This window comes from Propithecus coquereli, unplaced genomic scaffold, assembly GCF_000956105.1.
Source record: "Propithecus coquereli isolate 6110/MARCELLA unplaced genomic scaffold, Pcoq_1.0 Scaffold131, whole genome shotgun sequence".
Classification (NCBI taxonomy): Eukaryota; Metazoa; Chordata; class Mammalia; order Primates; family Indriidae; genus Propithecus; species Propithecus coquereli.
In genome coordinates, this window is record NW_012137303.1 from 1304534 (window position 1) to 1321757 (window position 17224).

At 40.2% G+C, this 17224-nt stretch overlaps 3 non-coding genes across 3 annotated transcripts; 1 reads left to right on the forward strand and 2 right to left on the reverse strand.

Annotated features, from left to right (window-relative positions):
* Window positions 1-8845: 8845 nt before the first annotated feature.
* Window positions 8846-8918, reverse strand: TRNAR-ACG. Its single transcript has one exon. It is a non-coding gene; the product is annotated as a tRNA-Arg (tRNA).
* A 400-nt stretch (window positions 8919-9318) lies between these two features.
* Window positions 9319-9400, reverse strand: TRNAS-AGA. The gene has a single exon. It is a non-coding gene; the product is annotated as a tRNA-Ser (tRNA).
* A 6265-nt stretch (window positions 9401-15665) lies between these two features.
* Window positions 15666-15737, forward strand: TRNAW-CCA. Its single transcript has one exon. It is a non-coding gene; the product is annotated as a tRNA-Trp (tRNA).
* Window positions 15738-17224: the final 1487 nt, after the last annotated feature.

Here is a 17224-nt window from a genome sequence, read left to right on the forward strand (position 1 = left end):
ACAAACTGAAGTCAAAGTGAGATTTATTCAGAAATTATAGAAGGTTAGGAAGTCTACTTCACAGACAGAACAGAAGCAAGTTCTCCCTGCAGAAGAGAACCCACCCCTTACAGAGGAGGACCAGCTCCCTGGCTCCTGTTGCCTTTCTATTTAAGCAATGGGCTAAATAAGGGGAGAAATATTCATGGCAGGGGTGATGTTCCTCCACCATCTTGGTTCTAACCAGTTGGAACTTGTCCTGCCTTCATTTTGTTTTGGTCCGGGCAATTATAGTAGAAACTTTGTTTTGATCAGTGAGGCAATGCTGCAGCAATGCCCAAAGCAATGCTGTACCCAAAGCAGTACCTGCCAGGTCTCTATCTCAAAATGATGCACCTTGTGATTTTTATGTACCTCATGAGGGACTCCTGAATTAATTTCAAGGTATGTGTTTGTAGTTCCAAGGACCTTGCATTGAAAAAAAAAAAATTAGCCAGGCCTTATATTGAGCCTATTACGTTTTTACCTTTGCTGAGGCCAATGTGGCTGGAGCGGAGTGCAGAAGGGAAGAGGAGTAAGAGATGAGATCAGAGACATACAGGATAGGCCTACCAACCTTATCCACAACATGCACACAAAGTCTCATATTTCTGCACCAGGAGAGGAAAGGCATTGTTCCTCTGGATCCCTTTTCTAACACCCAGTTTCTCCTCATTTCTGTCTCTCTGCCTTTTTCTTTTAGTTTTTTTAAAATAATTTTTTATTGTAGTGAAATAAATATATAATTTACCATTTTAGCCATTTCTAAGTATACAATTTGGTGATATTAAGTACATTCACATTGTTGTGCATCATCTATTTCCAGAAGTCTTTTATCATCCCAAACTAAATCTCTCTTCCCATTAAACAATAACTCTCCATTCTCCCCTCCTCCTAGCCCGAGTAATCACATTCTGTCTCTGAATTTGACACTTCTAGGTACCTCATGTAAATGAGATTATAAAATATTTGTCCTTTTGTGTATGGTTTATTTCATTTAGCATAATGTTTTCGAGATTCATCCATATTGTAGCATGTATCAGAATTTCCTCAAGGCCAAATAATATGCATGTGTATACACACACACATATTTTGTTTATCCATTCATCAGTCAATGGACATTTAGGTTGTTTCCTCCTTTTGGCTATTGTGAGCATTGCTGCTATCAACACTGGTGTTCAAATAATCTGGTCAAGTCCTGGATTTCAATGATTTTGAGTACATATGTACAAGTGGAATTGCTAGTTCATTTGGTAATTCTATGTTTAATATTTTGAGGAACTACTTTACCATTTTCCACAATGGGAAAGTAGTTGCGCCATTTTACATTTTCACTAGCAATGTACAAGTTGTTCTAATTTCTCCACAGTCGCACTTATATTTGTTATTTTCTGGTTTTTTAAAATAATAGCCATCTTAATGGATGTAAATCTCTTAATTAAGTCTTAAACACACGTAATTACACTTGACCTCTGTTTCCACCGCAAACACAAATCTATGTTGGTGTTGCAGAGTCAGGCTGGAAATTGGTTCACCCACCGGGGTGGAGCAGACACCTTCTTGCAGAGGACTGGCCCATTGCTGGAGTCAGGATAGAGCCCAGCTGAGAAGGGAGACTTTATTCAGAGGAAGTGGTAACAAACAAGTGTCTGTATTTAGTGAGAAGTCAGGACCTGATCCCAAACAGATTTTAACAGTGTGTCTTGTCAAAGTGGGCCTGGAGATCTCAGTGATGAGATGTATGAAAGGAATAAAGATATTTGGAGACCCAGACAAGTGACTGATATGGGAATCTGTCAGCAGGTGGTTCTGGGAGAGTAGTGGTAGGCAGGAGGCAGTCTGTGGGAGGAGCCTCACAAAACACAAACTGCTTATTCCTTGAGTCCCTTTGCTTAGATCTTCAGAAATGTATCCAAGTTTCTGGAATAAGCACTAGATAGAGACAGGAACACAGACACAAAGACAAAGCCAGCTATTACAACTGAGTTCCTAGGTCAAATCAGCAATATCTGTGATTGGTGCTAAGACCCAGAATTTGGGGGATTTGAAAATTCTCTTGCCTGAGCCCCACATTGGAGTAAGGTCTCTAACAAAACCAAGTCTACGGGGCTTAGGCTCATGGTCTCCTGCTCTGGAAAGTAAAGGGCTTTGAAACAAGGTATGGAGTGAGAGAAGCAATTTCAACATCAAGGTGCTCCAGATGCTTGTCACTGAGACTGAATAACAACTCAATGTTAAAAATTTTATCCAGACTTGCTTCTGTTATTAGAAACGATTAATTATAAACAACCTGACAGAAATCAACAGTGCTGTGAATTATCGTTAAATATGGACTAAAACAAGCGAATAATGAAACTTCTATGAGTTAAAGTGTTTCACTGAATTTTTCATTCCAGTTGCTGATTGGAATTGGTGTTCATTTCCAGCTTCCTCCACAGCCCTATGTTGCCAATGTCCTTGCTAATTTTAGCTGCAACCTGGGATGATGCCCATTTTAACTTTTTTTTCTTATTAAAGAAAAAGAATAATTCTAATATCTGAAATGAGCAAATGTATTTAATTCTGTTTCATAACACCAAACTAAATTTATGTAAGAGGGCTAACAATTGACAAATGTACGTCTTACCACAATCTTTGCTGAATGAGGCTGGTGGTGGACATACAAATTTAAGAATTTCACTCAACTTTATAGTGATGGAAATTATACTTACATTTATTGAGAGCTCATTATATGCCATGCATCATTTTAAGCATATATAAACTTAGAGTACAGTACTTAAATAAAATCACAAAAATGTTATGAGATGTTATCCTCATTTTATAGTTGAGAAAAATAGACGTTTCAACAGTAGATCACACTAGATCGGCTCGACACACCAAATTTGCAGTCTCTTTCTTTCTGGAAGCAGCTGCAGATCCTCCTATATCCTTGGTAATTTATTTTCTGAAAGCTGGGTTCATCTCACCACCCAGTGCCTCCCACTTTCAACACATTCCTCACTCGAGTCCCCTAATCTTTTTCCACGACCCCACAGAATGACTACCTTCACTTGTTAACAGACGAATAACGGCATATAACCTACCAAAACTACTCTGCTATCTACAGGGTCAAACACAAATTCCTTCAATTTAGTATTTATGATCCTTTACTATTTCCAGCTGGAACCCAGGGCTCTGGACAGATTTTTCAGGATTAAGAAAAGGAAACCTTAATTTTCAGAGAAAGATGAACCTGTTTTCAGGAGTGGATCACTTTTCAGAATATCTTTTCCTAGGAGTTCAAAGATGCCTCTCCACTATTAGGGGAGATGGTCTGTGTGTAGGTGTCAGATTCCCAGGAAAACCCCGCTGACATTAAAATTCAGATCTCTCGTTACCTAGGCAGGCTCTTTAAGCAACCAAAGAAAGCACAGTGCCAGAATAACCCATTCGCTCCCAAAGACAAGATTTCTTGTTCTTTTTAGGGCTAGTTTCAGACCCAGTGATCTGATTCTCCTGTGAATTCATTTCATTGAAACACTAGTTAGGATCGGCAGTCAACTTTGGAAACGAGTTCAAAACTCACCCTAGTTAGCGTCCATTACTGAGGAGTAGTAGGGAAAGGAAAGATACTCATTATTTACTCTCAACAACCTGTGTAGACACAACCCCACTCCGAAGCGACCAACTTTTAACAGAATGTATTTCTAAAAAGACAAAAACAACGAAACACCCAAAACGTCTATATTTGGAATATATGGAGAAAACTAGGTAAGAAAAGGAATGAAACGTGAATACGAAGAGGTGAAAATGGAGCAATTCAGAGGCTGAGAAAATCAGAATGATTTGATGGACAGCGGCTTTATTCAGAAGGCAGAAACCAGGCATTATTTGGTGTCTGGTTGCCTGGTCCTAAGCAGATACCGAAACATCATTTTTATAGATCAGAGTAAAAAGTAAGTTAAGCATATATTTGGAGGGGTCTTGTGGTGCAACGGTAGTGTGTCTGACTCCCGATCAGAAGGTTGCGTGTTCACATCATATTGGGATCAGTTGTTTTTAGCCCACTGATGTGGGTGACTATGAGGCGGGGGAGTACGTATCTATGAAATGTTGGGAAGGAAGAGTTGCCTTCCCTCCTTCTCCCAGGCTTGTATGCTCAGTTATTTTAGTCTCTTCAAAATGCCCCACTTTTTTTTTTTTTTTATTAACTAGGTAGGTATACACAGGAATATATTATTGTATTTTTTGGACTTATTCCTAGGCCCATAGAGACATTTTCATTCTTTTTTTAGCAAACATTCTGAATTACACTCTTCACCAATTCGTCCCCGTTTTAAACCCTCCTAAACTTCTGTCCACTCTCACTTCTGTGCTATTGGCCCCTCTCTCTATCCACATCTCTCTTTCCAACCTTCAGGAGCTTAGCAGATCTTTGCAGAGACCTAGTTCGCTTGCTTCATCCCTGGATCAGCTTTTGCAAGGTAGCGGGGTTCCATAGCACATTGCTGGATCTCTGTGATTCTCCAACCCCTGTAAATCACGAAAGGAGTTAATTGATTTCCAGAGGAAGGAAACCTGAATGCAGTTACTTTGCCAAATGGAGACTATGGGGAATGAACCTTACATCAGAGAACGTTAATCCTCTGGGCTGAACATTCCGTGAACCTCCCTAAAGATTATGTATTAGTACATTACAGAATGGAAAAAAATGGAAAGGAGATTTATTTCTTCTGAAGAGTTTCTATTATTTTGTAAAACTTGTAATGACTTTAAAACATTACATTTGGAATATCAGCAGACGTTTTGTCATATATTTACTGTACATATTCACACAATACACAGTGACAGACATTATATCTAATTATACATTTGTGCTTCAGAGAAGTATACCTAAAATAATATTTTTCTATTTCTTATTGATCTTTTTCTTAGTAGTTAGTCTAGGCCCATAACCATCGTATTACAAAAGATAGATTATTACCCTGGAGGGAAAAGAGGACATACAGTTCTGCAATTTGGAAAACTGACAAACTAAAAGAGATGAATAATAACTAGGAGGTACCTGGTGCTTTCAGCAGAGTGGCGTTGTGGAAGCGTGCTGGGCCCATACCCCAGAGATTGATGGGTTGAAACCATCCTCCGCTACCCAGGTTGGTCTTTTCTTTTCCTCCTCCCCTCCTTTCTTCCAAAATAGATCTTTCCGCGTATAAGGAGGAAACTGTACCAGTTTCCATTGATACCGTAGAAGAACTACTTTTGATTTATGCTTCTGTCAGAGATCTGGATCTCTGGGGGCAATACATTACTATCCAAAAATAAATAATAAAAAATAACAACAAAACCAACAGTTTAGCTTTTGTTGTTTGAGCATTTACTAGGTGCCATGCACTATTCCAATTGCTTTCCAAGTTCTAAATCATTTATTCTCCGCAATTCTACAAAGTAAATACTTGCTATTACTCTCACCTTATGAACGAGACTACTGGGGTTTGCAGAGTTTAAATAACTTGCCCACGGTCATGCATGCTAGTAAACAACAGAACTGGAGATAATACTCTAAACCTCTCTGCATGATTATGTTGGGGGAAAAGAAGCCAAAATCTGTAAAATAATTTTAAAGAGATTTATTCTGAACCCAATTTGAGGACCATGTCCCAGAGACATGCCCAAGAAGTTTTGAGCAAGTGGACTGGCTGTGGTTGAGTTACAGTTTGGTTTTATACATTTCAGGGAGACAGGGGTTACAGGTATAGTCATGAATCCATACATGGAAGCCATACATTGGTTTGGCCCGAAAAGGTGGACCATCTCGAAGCCGGGGCTTACAGGTTATGGGTGACTTTAAAGATTCTTTGACTTGTAGTTGGTTAAAGACATGAAGCTTTAAAGGCTTGGAATGTTTTAAGATAAGGAGGTCTGTTAATCAGAGACAAGCCACTGGACATATATTTGTTGTGTAAATTGAGGACCTGCAGGTTTGTCTTGCAAACCATTAGGCCTGTTAATAGGTTACAAAGGATATCTCCAAGAAGGGAGTGGGGCATGATGAGCCATGTCTGACCTCCCTCCTCGTGGCAGGCAGTTTAGTTTTAGGATATCCCCTTGGCCAAGAGGAGGTCCATTCAGTCAGCTGGCGGGGGGATTGGGGGAGCCTTAAGATTTTACTTTAGTTCACAATTATAAACACTAACATTTGCAGCAAATTTGGAATTATTTTCCTATTTGGGGACCAGAGATAGACATGAATTATTATAACCACATTGAAATGGCCCCACACTTATGGCCACTTCAATGATCAAAGCATGAACTGATTTATTTCCTTATTATTCCCCCAATTTTCTTTATTCTGTTTCACTAGTTATTCTTTCACTTATTCAAGTAAAAAAAATTTGCTTGCCAGTCTCTGCCAAAACTACAGCAGTTAATAAAGCAGGAAAAAAGAAAATCCTGTCCTCATGTCATTTACATTATAGTGGAGAAACCACAGTAAACAAACTATGAAGAAAGACAAGGCAGGGAAGGAGGATAAAGTCTGTGTGGGGCTGGGAGTGGGGGAGTGGTAGGAGTTGCAAGTTTAAATAGGAAGATCAGGGAAAGTCTCCCTGAGAAGATGACATTTGAGCAAAGATCTCAGAAAGATAAAGAGTGTGAGCCACAGTACTACCTGGTGGATGATGGTTGCAGGCAGAGAGAATAGCAAATGCAAAGGCTTTGAGGCCGGAGCATGCCTGTCTTGTTCCAAAAATAGAGAAAATTCAGTGGGTCTGGAGCTGAGTGAACTAACAGTGTTGCGGCCCGGATTGCAGAACGGGGGATGGACACAGAAAGAAACACACAGACACACACAAGGACATACAAGACTGCAGTAGACAATTCTACCAGTCGCTTTATTTATACTTTTTCTATGTCCGGCAGCTACTTCCTGGCACGTGACTACCTTGGGCGCCCTGAGAAAAATACATTTTCATTCCTTCCAGATGATTGCTTAAGGGAAGCAGACATTTGCATCTTAACTTCTTGTATCTTAACTTCTTTATCTCATTACCGTATGCAGGACAATGAGATGCCTTGGCTTGTTTGAAAGACCCCAGGCGCTTGGTTATCTGTCATAAAGCTATCTGTCATGAGGAATAGTTCTGTTTGTCCAACAGGCCATGTCCGGACCTATTGACCTCTGGCACCAAGGAGAGCACACCCAGTTTCGCTGACTCTGGGCTTAAGCCAATTTTGCCCAGGGACGGTCCCTACAAACAGAAGTTAGTATCAGAGAGGTTTCTGGGAGGAGATTTTTAAGGCATTAAAATCATAGATTGTTAGCATACCATGGAGAACTGTTCTGATTTGAATCCTGAAATTTAAGTCGATTGTTTTTGTGAAAACTCAGTAGTTCTCTGTGATGTTCATGTTTCTGAGATTCCTTATCCGAGCATTGGGGAAACTGGGTTTTGTATTGGTTAATGAAATGTTTACAATAGAAAGAAGAATATGTTAACAGTAGAAAGTTAACAATTGAAAGTTGCAGGGCAACTGCTTTCCAAGTTCCAAATAGTTTTTAAGGAAGAAAAAAGGGCCAACTTATTTGATTCAGAAGGTTCCCCTCAGTCCAGACTATACAGAAGTCCTTTCTTTTCCTCTTTTGTGTTCTTTAAAATGAAAAGACCTCCTTTAAGAATTGTTATTCATTTGGAAGGGTAATGTGGAACTTTCTGAGTAAGCATCCTTGATTAAGGTTATTTCTGAGAAGTCAACCATACTGATAAGGAAAACCCCCATCTATTACTTGGCACATCAGCCACCTGAGACCCCCCCCACACACACACCTCACCGAAGACCCTCATCAGCATAATATTAACCTATTACCTGGCCCATCAACTAATCTATTACCTGGCACATCAGCATAACACTAAACCTATTACCTGGTACATCAACATAATACTAACCTATTACCTGACACATCAACTAACCTATTACCTGGCGGGCATTAGCCACCTGAGACCCCACCCCTCAGACCACTCCAACTTAATAAAAGTGGGAAAAATAGGGTAGACGGGGCTCAGAATTTGGTGGGGAGATCCCTTTGAGCCCGCCGGCGAATAAACTTTGATTCTCCAACTCTCCGTGTGCCGCTCGGTTTGTCCACGGGACTACTCGCTGTAACACTTACTGTAACAATAACAGTCAGATAGGTAGTATATTTGATGACTAGTGTCAACATAGAATGTGTGGGCTGACTTGTGTTCTTTCAAATTTATATGCTGAACTCCACCCCTTCCCCCCACCTAGTACCTCACAATGTGACTGTATTTAGAGATAGGGTCTTTAAAGAAGTGATTAAGTTAAAATGAGGCCCAAATCCAGTCTGACTGGTGTCCTTCTAAGAAAAGGAAATTTGGATACACAGACACCACGGATGCACGTGGGAGAAGAGATTATTGGTTTTTATTACAAATCTTGTGAAATGTTTGATTCTTGAAATTATGTACACGTTAGGATAGAAAAGGACCTAAAATTTTTTGATATATAGAAATCTCTTTGTGAAACTGTCAGTCGTAACTCTCACAGAATGATGCATTTAAAAAGTCTTCCTTCTATTAAGTCTTATCAAACAACGTGAGGATTAGTCAGTTGTTAAAACTACCAATGTATCAATTCGATTTTAAAGAAAACATTATGCAAAAGAATAGTGAACTTAAGGCTAGAGTTTATGTTATAAAAATTTTGTCATTTCTTTGTAAAGTAATATTTTAAGAAATTTAAAAAGTTAACATAAATCAAATGATACACGGAGATACAGGAAAGGGGAATTTGTGGAACCTCAATAACGACATCTAAAATAAGAGAGGAACGAGCCAGCCAGGAGTCGAACCTGGAATCTTCTGATCCGTAGTCAGACGCGTTATCCATTGCGCCACTGGCCCATCTACGTCACCCAAGCAAGTTACACCTATAGAAAAAGAAAGTGTCATGAGATTACTGTCTTCTAAGAATGAATGTACGAAACATTTATTTCGACTTATTTCCTTCTACTAATAAGATTTTGAACCCCAAACCTTCAGAACTAAAACAAAATATGGTTCTATTGGTTCCTTTGACTTTGTTTATTCATACACAACGATTCCTTCCTGGCCAATGAGAAACCCGTTTTGATGTAACTTGTAAAGGACCTGAGATAAGGTCTATTTTGGGTAATGGGAAATCAATTTTGAGGACCACAAAAACTCAAGTTACTCTGAACAATTCATTTTCATGTAATTTGTAAAAGTTACGGAAGTGTTGGTAATGGAACGATTCGGTCAGAAAAGACAAAGACCCTACTTTCGTAGTCGGCAGGATTCGAACCTGCGCGGGGAGACCCCAATGGATTTCTAGTCCATCGCCTTAACCACTCGGCCACGACTACAGACACCCGCACGTTTTCTAACTATCATGCATGTTACCATGGATTGAATATTCTACCTCTTACTTTGACTAAGAATTTAATAATGATAATAATAGTTTCCACCAATGAAACTGGGAAGGAATTGACAAACTTCATTTCAAGGCACATATGTGGTAAGCTGAGAATGTTCTTTGGGTCTTTTCTAGAATGCAAATCAAGAATATGTTTTAATAACTTTAAAAATTCTTATAGTTTTTGCCTAGTGAATAATTTATCCTCAATAAATAATCTGACAAAGATGTTCCTCAGAGATCCCCTATGTCTTTAAACACAGTGCCTGTGATACAGTAAAGGCTCAACAAACGTGAGCACAATTGTAACTATCATTTTAAAATTCAAGAACCTGGATCCACCAGAATATTCTATGGTGAAGCCTATATCCTGTCTCTTCATAAAGCTCAAAATATTTTAAACAGCAGAAAGAACATTTCTAAATGAAATTGGAAAGTAGAATATCTTGAGAGTCAAATTCTCTTCACTGTATGGAGCCTTTTCCTGCAAGGGAAAGAACAACTGTATCGTATGTGCTGTGGATAATAGTTTGAAAACATATAAAAAAGACCACTTCCAAAGGAAGAACAAAACCCCAGAATCTCCACGTTTCTGAAACTACACTATCATTACCACAATATTATCTGCATGTGTGAATGTGTAATAGAGATCAAGTAGGGGATTCTGTATATTTTATTGATGGCTCCAATCCATGAACAGAAGAAGGGTAAAGCATCATTGATAAACTACTGCTCATGTGCTGATGGATTGAAAATCATCTCCAGTCCAGATCTCTTTTCTGGGTTTCAGAATATCCAATTGTCCTAGTTATTTCTTCTTGCATATCCATGGGCCTCACAAAAGCAATTCATACCCAAGAGAGAGTTCTATGCTTTCCCTCAAACTTGAACCTCCTCTAATAACCCAAACCAAAGACTTAGAACTCCCCTTGAATAACCCGGTGTGGTGGCATGTGCTTGAAATTCCAGCTACTCTGGAAGCCGAGGCGGAGGATCACCTGAGCCCAGCAGTTCCAGACTGCAGTGAGCCATGAGTGCGCCACTGCTCCCCAGTCTGGGTGACAGAGTGAGACCTTGTATCCAAAAAAAAAAAAAAAAAAAAATCAAAAACACACAAAAACTCCCTTTGTCATTCTCCCTCTCTCTAAATCCCTCCCCACCAGGCCTTCCATTCAACCTTCTAATCATTTCCCAAATCTGGCTCTTCCTCCTCAGCCTCAGTCCCATTTTTTTAGATCAGGTCCTCAGTTTCTTCTACGAGTTATTGCAACAACTTCTTAGAAGTCTTTTGGCCTCCAGTCCCTGATCCCTAAAATGATTTATTCATTTCTTCATTCTTTCAAAAATTTTATTTTGAGCATAATCATGTGCCAAGCACTTTGCTAGGAGCTGCTCAATCAATGGAGAACAAAAAAAAATATAGCCACTATTTTCAGGGATTTCTAGAGTAAACAATTGCAGAAATGAGCAATTAAACAAATGAATACAAGTGAGAGGTACAGTGTGCCATAGTAGCCCATAAGAGGGGTGTTAGATCCCAACCACACAGGTCTTCGGTGGTTGCCTAGAGGGTCACTCATTAGACTCCAAGCTTCACGAAGGAGGGTTGTAAAGAAAGGGTCTACCTTCTTTAACTCTGAATTCTCCATGGGTGTGCAATAAATATTTGTGGAATGAATCATATTTAAGCTCAGATCTGAAGGATGTATAGAAATGAACCAAACTAGGGGGAGGGTAGTGTTCTAGATTTAAATTTTATTAAATATATGAGAAACTGAAGAAAATTCTGTCTAGTTCAAACATTGCTTTTTGAAAGTGTACTGAGAGGAGCAGCGATGAGAGGTAATACTGGAGACGTAGCTGAAGGCAGATTGTGTAAGCAGGGCTACCTCAGCATTAACAGAGAAGGCATATCTGATTGTGTCCCTTACCTCCTTTAATGTCTTTAAGGTGCCCTGTGGCCTACAGGGAAGGTCACAAATAACTGGGAGACCCCCCCATCCAACCTTTTCAGCTCCTCTTCTGGCTGTTCTGTCAAGGCAGCCTGGGACTCCGGAGACAAGGAAGCAGTTTTTTCACCTTGACATTTGCCTTGCCTATCTGGAGCCCTGTGCTCATCCTTCAGGGTCTTTGCTTAAACAGCACAGTCTCTGCCATGCCTTTATTAAAAATTCAAATTTTATTATAAAAATTTTCAAACAAACAAACCCAGCAAAACCCAACTTGTTCGACTTTTTAAAAGTCGAAGTCAATTGTCTCATAGAATGCCCTACATTCGTCTCATTGTTTCCTCAGGGCATCTTTTAATTTATTTCTTACTCTCTTTAAACTAGAAGAATTGGAAAAAAAATAGGCAATTATCTGTATATTTACCACCCGGATTCACTGATTTACATTTTGCCATCTTAGTCTTAGCTACCTTTTTCTGCTGAATCATGTGAAATTCATTTGCAGACATTATGATATACCACACCTAAATACATAAACATGTATCACCTAAACATGCATCTTTTATACGCACAGTACCATTGTCACAACTAAAATATCTAGCAATTCTTTAAAAATATCTAATATCCAGTCCTTATGTAAATTTCTCAAATATATTTCTTAGAGCCAGTTTTTCTAACCAACATCCAAAGTTCATTCATTGGATTTGGTTATAATGTTCCCTTAATCCCTTTTAGTTTAGAACAGTCTCTCAGCTTTTTGTTATTGTTTGATCAAAAGTTTGAGACTGAACACCGTGCCTCACATCTTTAATCCTAGCATTCTGGGAGGGCGAGGCAGGAGGATCGCTTGAGGTCAGAAGTTCGCTTGAAATCAAGGTTTCGAGACCAGATTGAACACGAGCAAGACCTTAATCTCTACCAAAAATAGAAAAAAATTAGCCGGATGCGGTGGCACACGCCTGTAGTCCCAGCTACTCGGGAGGCTGAGGCAGGACGATCGTTTGAGCCCAGGAGTTTGAGGTTGCTGTGAGCTAGGATGACGTCATTGCACACTCAACCTGGGGCGACAGAGCGAGACCCTATCTCCAAAACAAACAAACAAACCCAACAAAACCCAACTTGTTCGACTTTTTAAAAGTCGAAGTCAATTGTCTCATCGAATGCCCTACATTCCTCTCGTTTCCTCACAGCATCTTTTAATTTATTTCTTACTCTCTTTAAACTTGAAGATAAATCTAAATGATTGATTAGATCCCTTTGATTAATTTGTATGATTAGATTCAAGTTAAAAATTTTTGGCCAGACATTGTACTTTACACAGGTACTAACCAACCACAGGGGAGGCATTTGTCTGGATATCCCACTGATAGCGAAGATGAAGTGGTGTCCCCAGAGTTCGTTCTTTCTCTCTTTGCAATTGACAAGTAATCTTGGGGTGGCAGTTTGACACCATGTGTATATGTTATTTTCCAGTAAACTTTTCCTAACGGTTTTAACGTCGTTAATGTTCTTTGCTTGGGTCTGTTACTTCTCTGGGTGTTGCAGATATCGATTGTTCTAATTCTGCCATTCTACATTTTTTAGATGTTTTTGTCAGACTTGTTGATCTTTTTTTGGTCTTCTTTCATCCCCCAGTCTCTCCAAAGCGTTCCCATGACAGCTTCACAATACCTCTGTTATAAAACAGGTAGATTGGCGCTAAATTGTAAAAGGGTCTGAGGTGTTCGCACGTTACTGTCGAGGGGACGTTATACAGCCTGTAAGGTCTATAAACGGTTCTCATACTTGTGTGCAAACGAATCACTTGCTAACTGGTTAAAACCCCAAATCCTAGGTCCCACCCACAGAGTTCTAATTAGGTCAAGGGTGGTGCGGACTGGGAAGGGAAGCCAGCCTGGAAAGCTTGCATTTTAAAGAAGCTCCCAGTTCTGGTAATTGGTTCTTGGAACAAATTTTCAGCAGCTCTGATCCAGAGAATGGGCTGTTTGGTGGTATTGTGGAGAGACAGAGAAGGATAAGCCGACATTTGGGGGGTAATAACTAAGTATAAAGCAAAGACAAGAGATGCCAATGAAACATTACGTAGAAGAGAAAACTGTTAAGGTGAATAGAACTAGATTTCTGATTATCGACTTTAAATGAGAAAATAAAACTAAAGACGGTGCCTGGGCCACACTGAACATTAAGGTGTGTTTGGAGTAGAAATAAGTCACAGTCTCCAAGTAGCGACAAACGGACTCAAACCCTCAATCTTGTAAGATGAAGTCAGATACCTTATCCATTAGTCCACACTGTCCTCAGCCAGTAAGATTTACCAATTTGTTGAAGGAAAATAATCTCCTTTTCGTGAGCTGCAAATGTAATACTGTAGTGAAATCATTACTTTAAACCAAAGAATTTCCAACCCCTGAAAAAATCTTACGGTCTAGTTGGGGGAAGAAGTTGAATCTAATGGTCAAAAATACAGTGAAGTTTCAAGTGGATAACTACAAAGGGTAAGAATATGGTGCTTCAATAACTAATAATAGAGTACTTTATCTGTTCATGAGAATCAGGGAGAAAGGCCACCCTGAGGAAAGAATGGTTGAGTTGAGAGTTGCTGAAGAAGAGGCGAAGATAGAACTGGATTGCTTCACACACCCAGGGAACCACCGTTGTCTTGCAATGCTTCCAGGTAAAGATTCTGGGTAAAACACAAGAATTTACGTATGTGCACTCCTCAAATACCACTCAAGCAACGTTAAAAAATAATTCAAATAGGACAAAAGTTCAGGAGAGGAAAAAACAGAAACAAAATTTGGTAATCTGGAAAGACGATTGAAAAGTGATCTTTGATTTGTTAGCCCTGAGAAAGCTAAATCTTAAACCAGGAGTGGGAAAAGCAAAGAGGCTATAGATTTAATTCCCGTCTCCATCCCCTTCCCCTATGCCAGGTTCAGGAATTGTCAGCACTAGCTTCATCTGGAAACTGCCTGTGTGAGCTCAACTGGGCCTCCCTCCAATCTCCTCAAATTCATATGTTGAAGCCCTAACCTCCAGTAGTACCTCAGAGTATGACAGTATTTGGAGACAGTTTCCTTAAAATGGTAATTAAGGTAAATTGAGATCATAAAGGTGGTCCTTAATCATAAGGGCTGATGTCCCTATGAGAAAAGGACACAGACACATAGAGGAAAGACCATGTAAAGAAAGAGGGACAAGATGGTCACTTGCAAGTCAACATGAGAGGCCTCAGAAAAAATCAATCTGACTGGCACCTTGATCTGGGACTTGTAGCCTCCAGAACTATGAAAAAATAATTTCTGTTGTTTAAGCCACCCAGTCTAGTGTTTGTTACAGCAGCCCTAGTAAACTATTATAATACACTGCCCCTCCTCCATCCTAGAAGATTGGAAGTTTATTTTCTTGAAAGAGGAAAATATCGGGTTTCTATGCTGGAGCAGGGATTTTCAAACTTTCCCCTACATCACAATCACCTGGAGGGTTGGTTAAAACATAGACTGTTGGGCCCCACCTCCACTTTCTAATTCAGTAGGTATGGTCTGTGACCAATAATTTTCATTTCTAAATTTCCTGCAGCTGCTGATCGGGTAGCACTTTTTGAGAATCAATGGGACATGGGGCTAGTGGAAGAAAATGGTAAGAGCTTAATCAAACATTAGCGATTTGTTTAGGGTTATTGCTGTGAACTGAATAGCAGGTGTACGCAATAGAGACCGGAAGGCCCCCGGGTTCTGACTGAGAAGTTAGCGTTTCTTGAAGAGATGCCATTCAGGCTAGGTCCTTCAGGCCCACTAGGTTAAGGAGGGGAGGGTGTGTGGTTAGGATCGAGCGCAGTAGGCACCGCTAGGCCAGGTACAGCAGGGCAACGCAAGGCTGGAAGTCCCCAGAAGAAGAAATCTAGTGAATTGAAAAGAAAAGTACTAGTACAAACTTCACAGCCAGTCTTATTCCTGTTTTACTGCGGATTTAAATCCAATACGTAGATTTTTCTGAAAGCGGAAAATTTTGACAAATGGAAAGATTGAACGTGAACAACTGAGTTTTTTCCTTATGGAGCATTTGGGTTTGGGGTTGATACTTAATCTGGTCAACCCCTTCCTTTCTCAAGGAAACCTTAGCGGAGCTGTGAACAGTGTGTGTTGGAGGGAAAGGATCAAACCGAATAATAAAGAAAGAAATCCTTTTACGGCTAGCGAGGGTGGGGGAGTGGGGAAGGGGAGGAAATAATTTTTGATTCTTAAAGTGGAAGACGGTTTTACCGGTGACCTCGTGGCGCAACGGTAGCGCGTCTGACTCCAGATCAGAAGGTTGCGTGTTCAAGTCACGTCGGGGTCAAATGGGGTTGTGTTTTGGGTGGGGGTAAAACTGATTCAACCAGGTAGACTTCACTCTGCTGTATATTTGGTCTGGCCTGGATAGAAAACTTGAGACCCTGGAAGCTGTCAGGACGAAAAGAATAGACTTACCTTCCTTGCCAGTGGAAAAGAAGCCAAACTCTGCAAAGCAATTTTAAAGAGATTTATTCTGAATCCAATTTGAGGACCATGACCTAGAGACACGCCCAAGAATCCTTGAGCAAGTGGACTGGCTGTGGTTGAGCTACAGTTTGGTTTTATACATTTCAGGGAGACAGGGGTTACAGGTATAGTCATAAAGCCATACATTGGTTTGGCCCGAAAAGGTGGACCATCTCGAAGCCGGGGCTTACAGATTATGGGTGACTTTAAAGATTCTTTTACTTGTAGTTGGTTAAAGACATGAAGCTTTGTCTAAAGGCTTGGAATGTTTTAAGATAAGGAGGTCTGTTAATCAGAGACAAGCCACTGGACATATATATGTTGTGTAAATTGACGACCTGCAGGTTTATCTTGCATACCATTAGGCCTGTCAATGGATTAAAAAGGATATCTCCAAGAAGGGAGTGGGGTATAGTGGGGCATGTCTGATCTCCCTCCTCATGGCAGGCAATTTAGTTTTAGGTTATCCCCTTGGCCAAGAGGGAGTCCATTCAGTCAGCTGGTGGCAGGGGAGCCTTAAGATTTTATTTTAATTCACAGATTTCACAGAGATTCAGTGGGATTCATCTGTTTTGTCTTTGGCTTGCTGTTGGGACTCTAAAATGAAGAACTCCCCTCTTAGACAGTGCATCTTTTGTCATCCTTTTTAAAGGGAGATTTAATCTAAACGCTCTCCTTTGGCATCAGAGACCTTAAGTCTGCTGTTTTCCTGTTTCTTCTCTTATCATTTCTTCTCATGTCCTTTACCTGCAGAGGAACTCCACGTGGAACACTAAATGTTGGCGTTTTTCCAAGGCTCATCCTCAGCCCTCTTTGCTTCCTGACTCTTCCTTTGGTTATCACAGCACTTTGTGAGTTCTTCTCAGCTTTGTCTCCATCCTGAAGACCTGGAGTCAAGAACCCGGAGCCATCCTGAACACTACCTCTTCTCAATCGAGCAGTGAGTTGTGCAGTTTTTCCTCCTCGTATGTTATATCCTGTCTGTCCCCTTCTTTCCATTACCACAATGGCCTCTGTGAACTAAAATAAAATTTTAAGGCTCACCCCCCCCACCGGTTGACTAAATGGACCCCCTCGTGGCCAAAGGAATACCCTAAAACTAATTGCCTGCCAGGAGGAAGCAGGTCAGACATGCCTTATCATGCCCCACTCCCTTCTTGGTGACATCCTTTGTAACCCATTAACAGGCCTAAGGGTATGCAAGATAAACCTGCAGGTCCTCAATTTATACAACAAATCTATGTCCAGTGGCTTATCTCTGATAAAGAGCTCCTTATGTTAAAACATTCCAAGCCTTTAGACAAA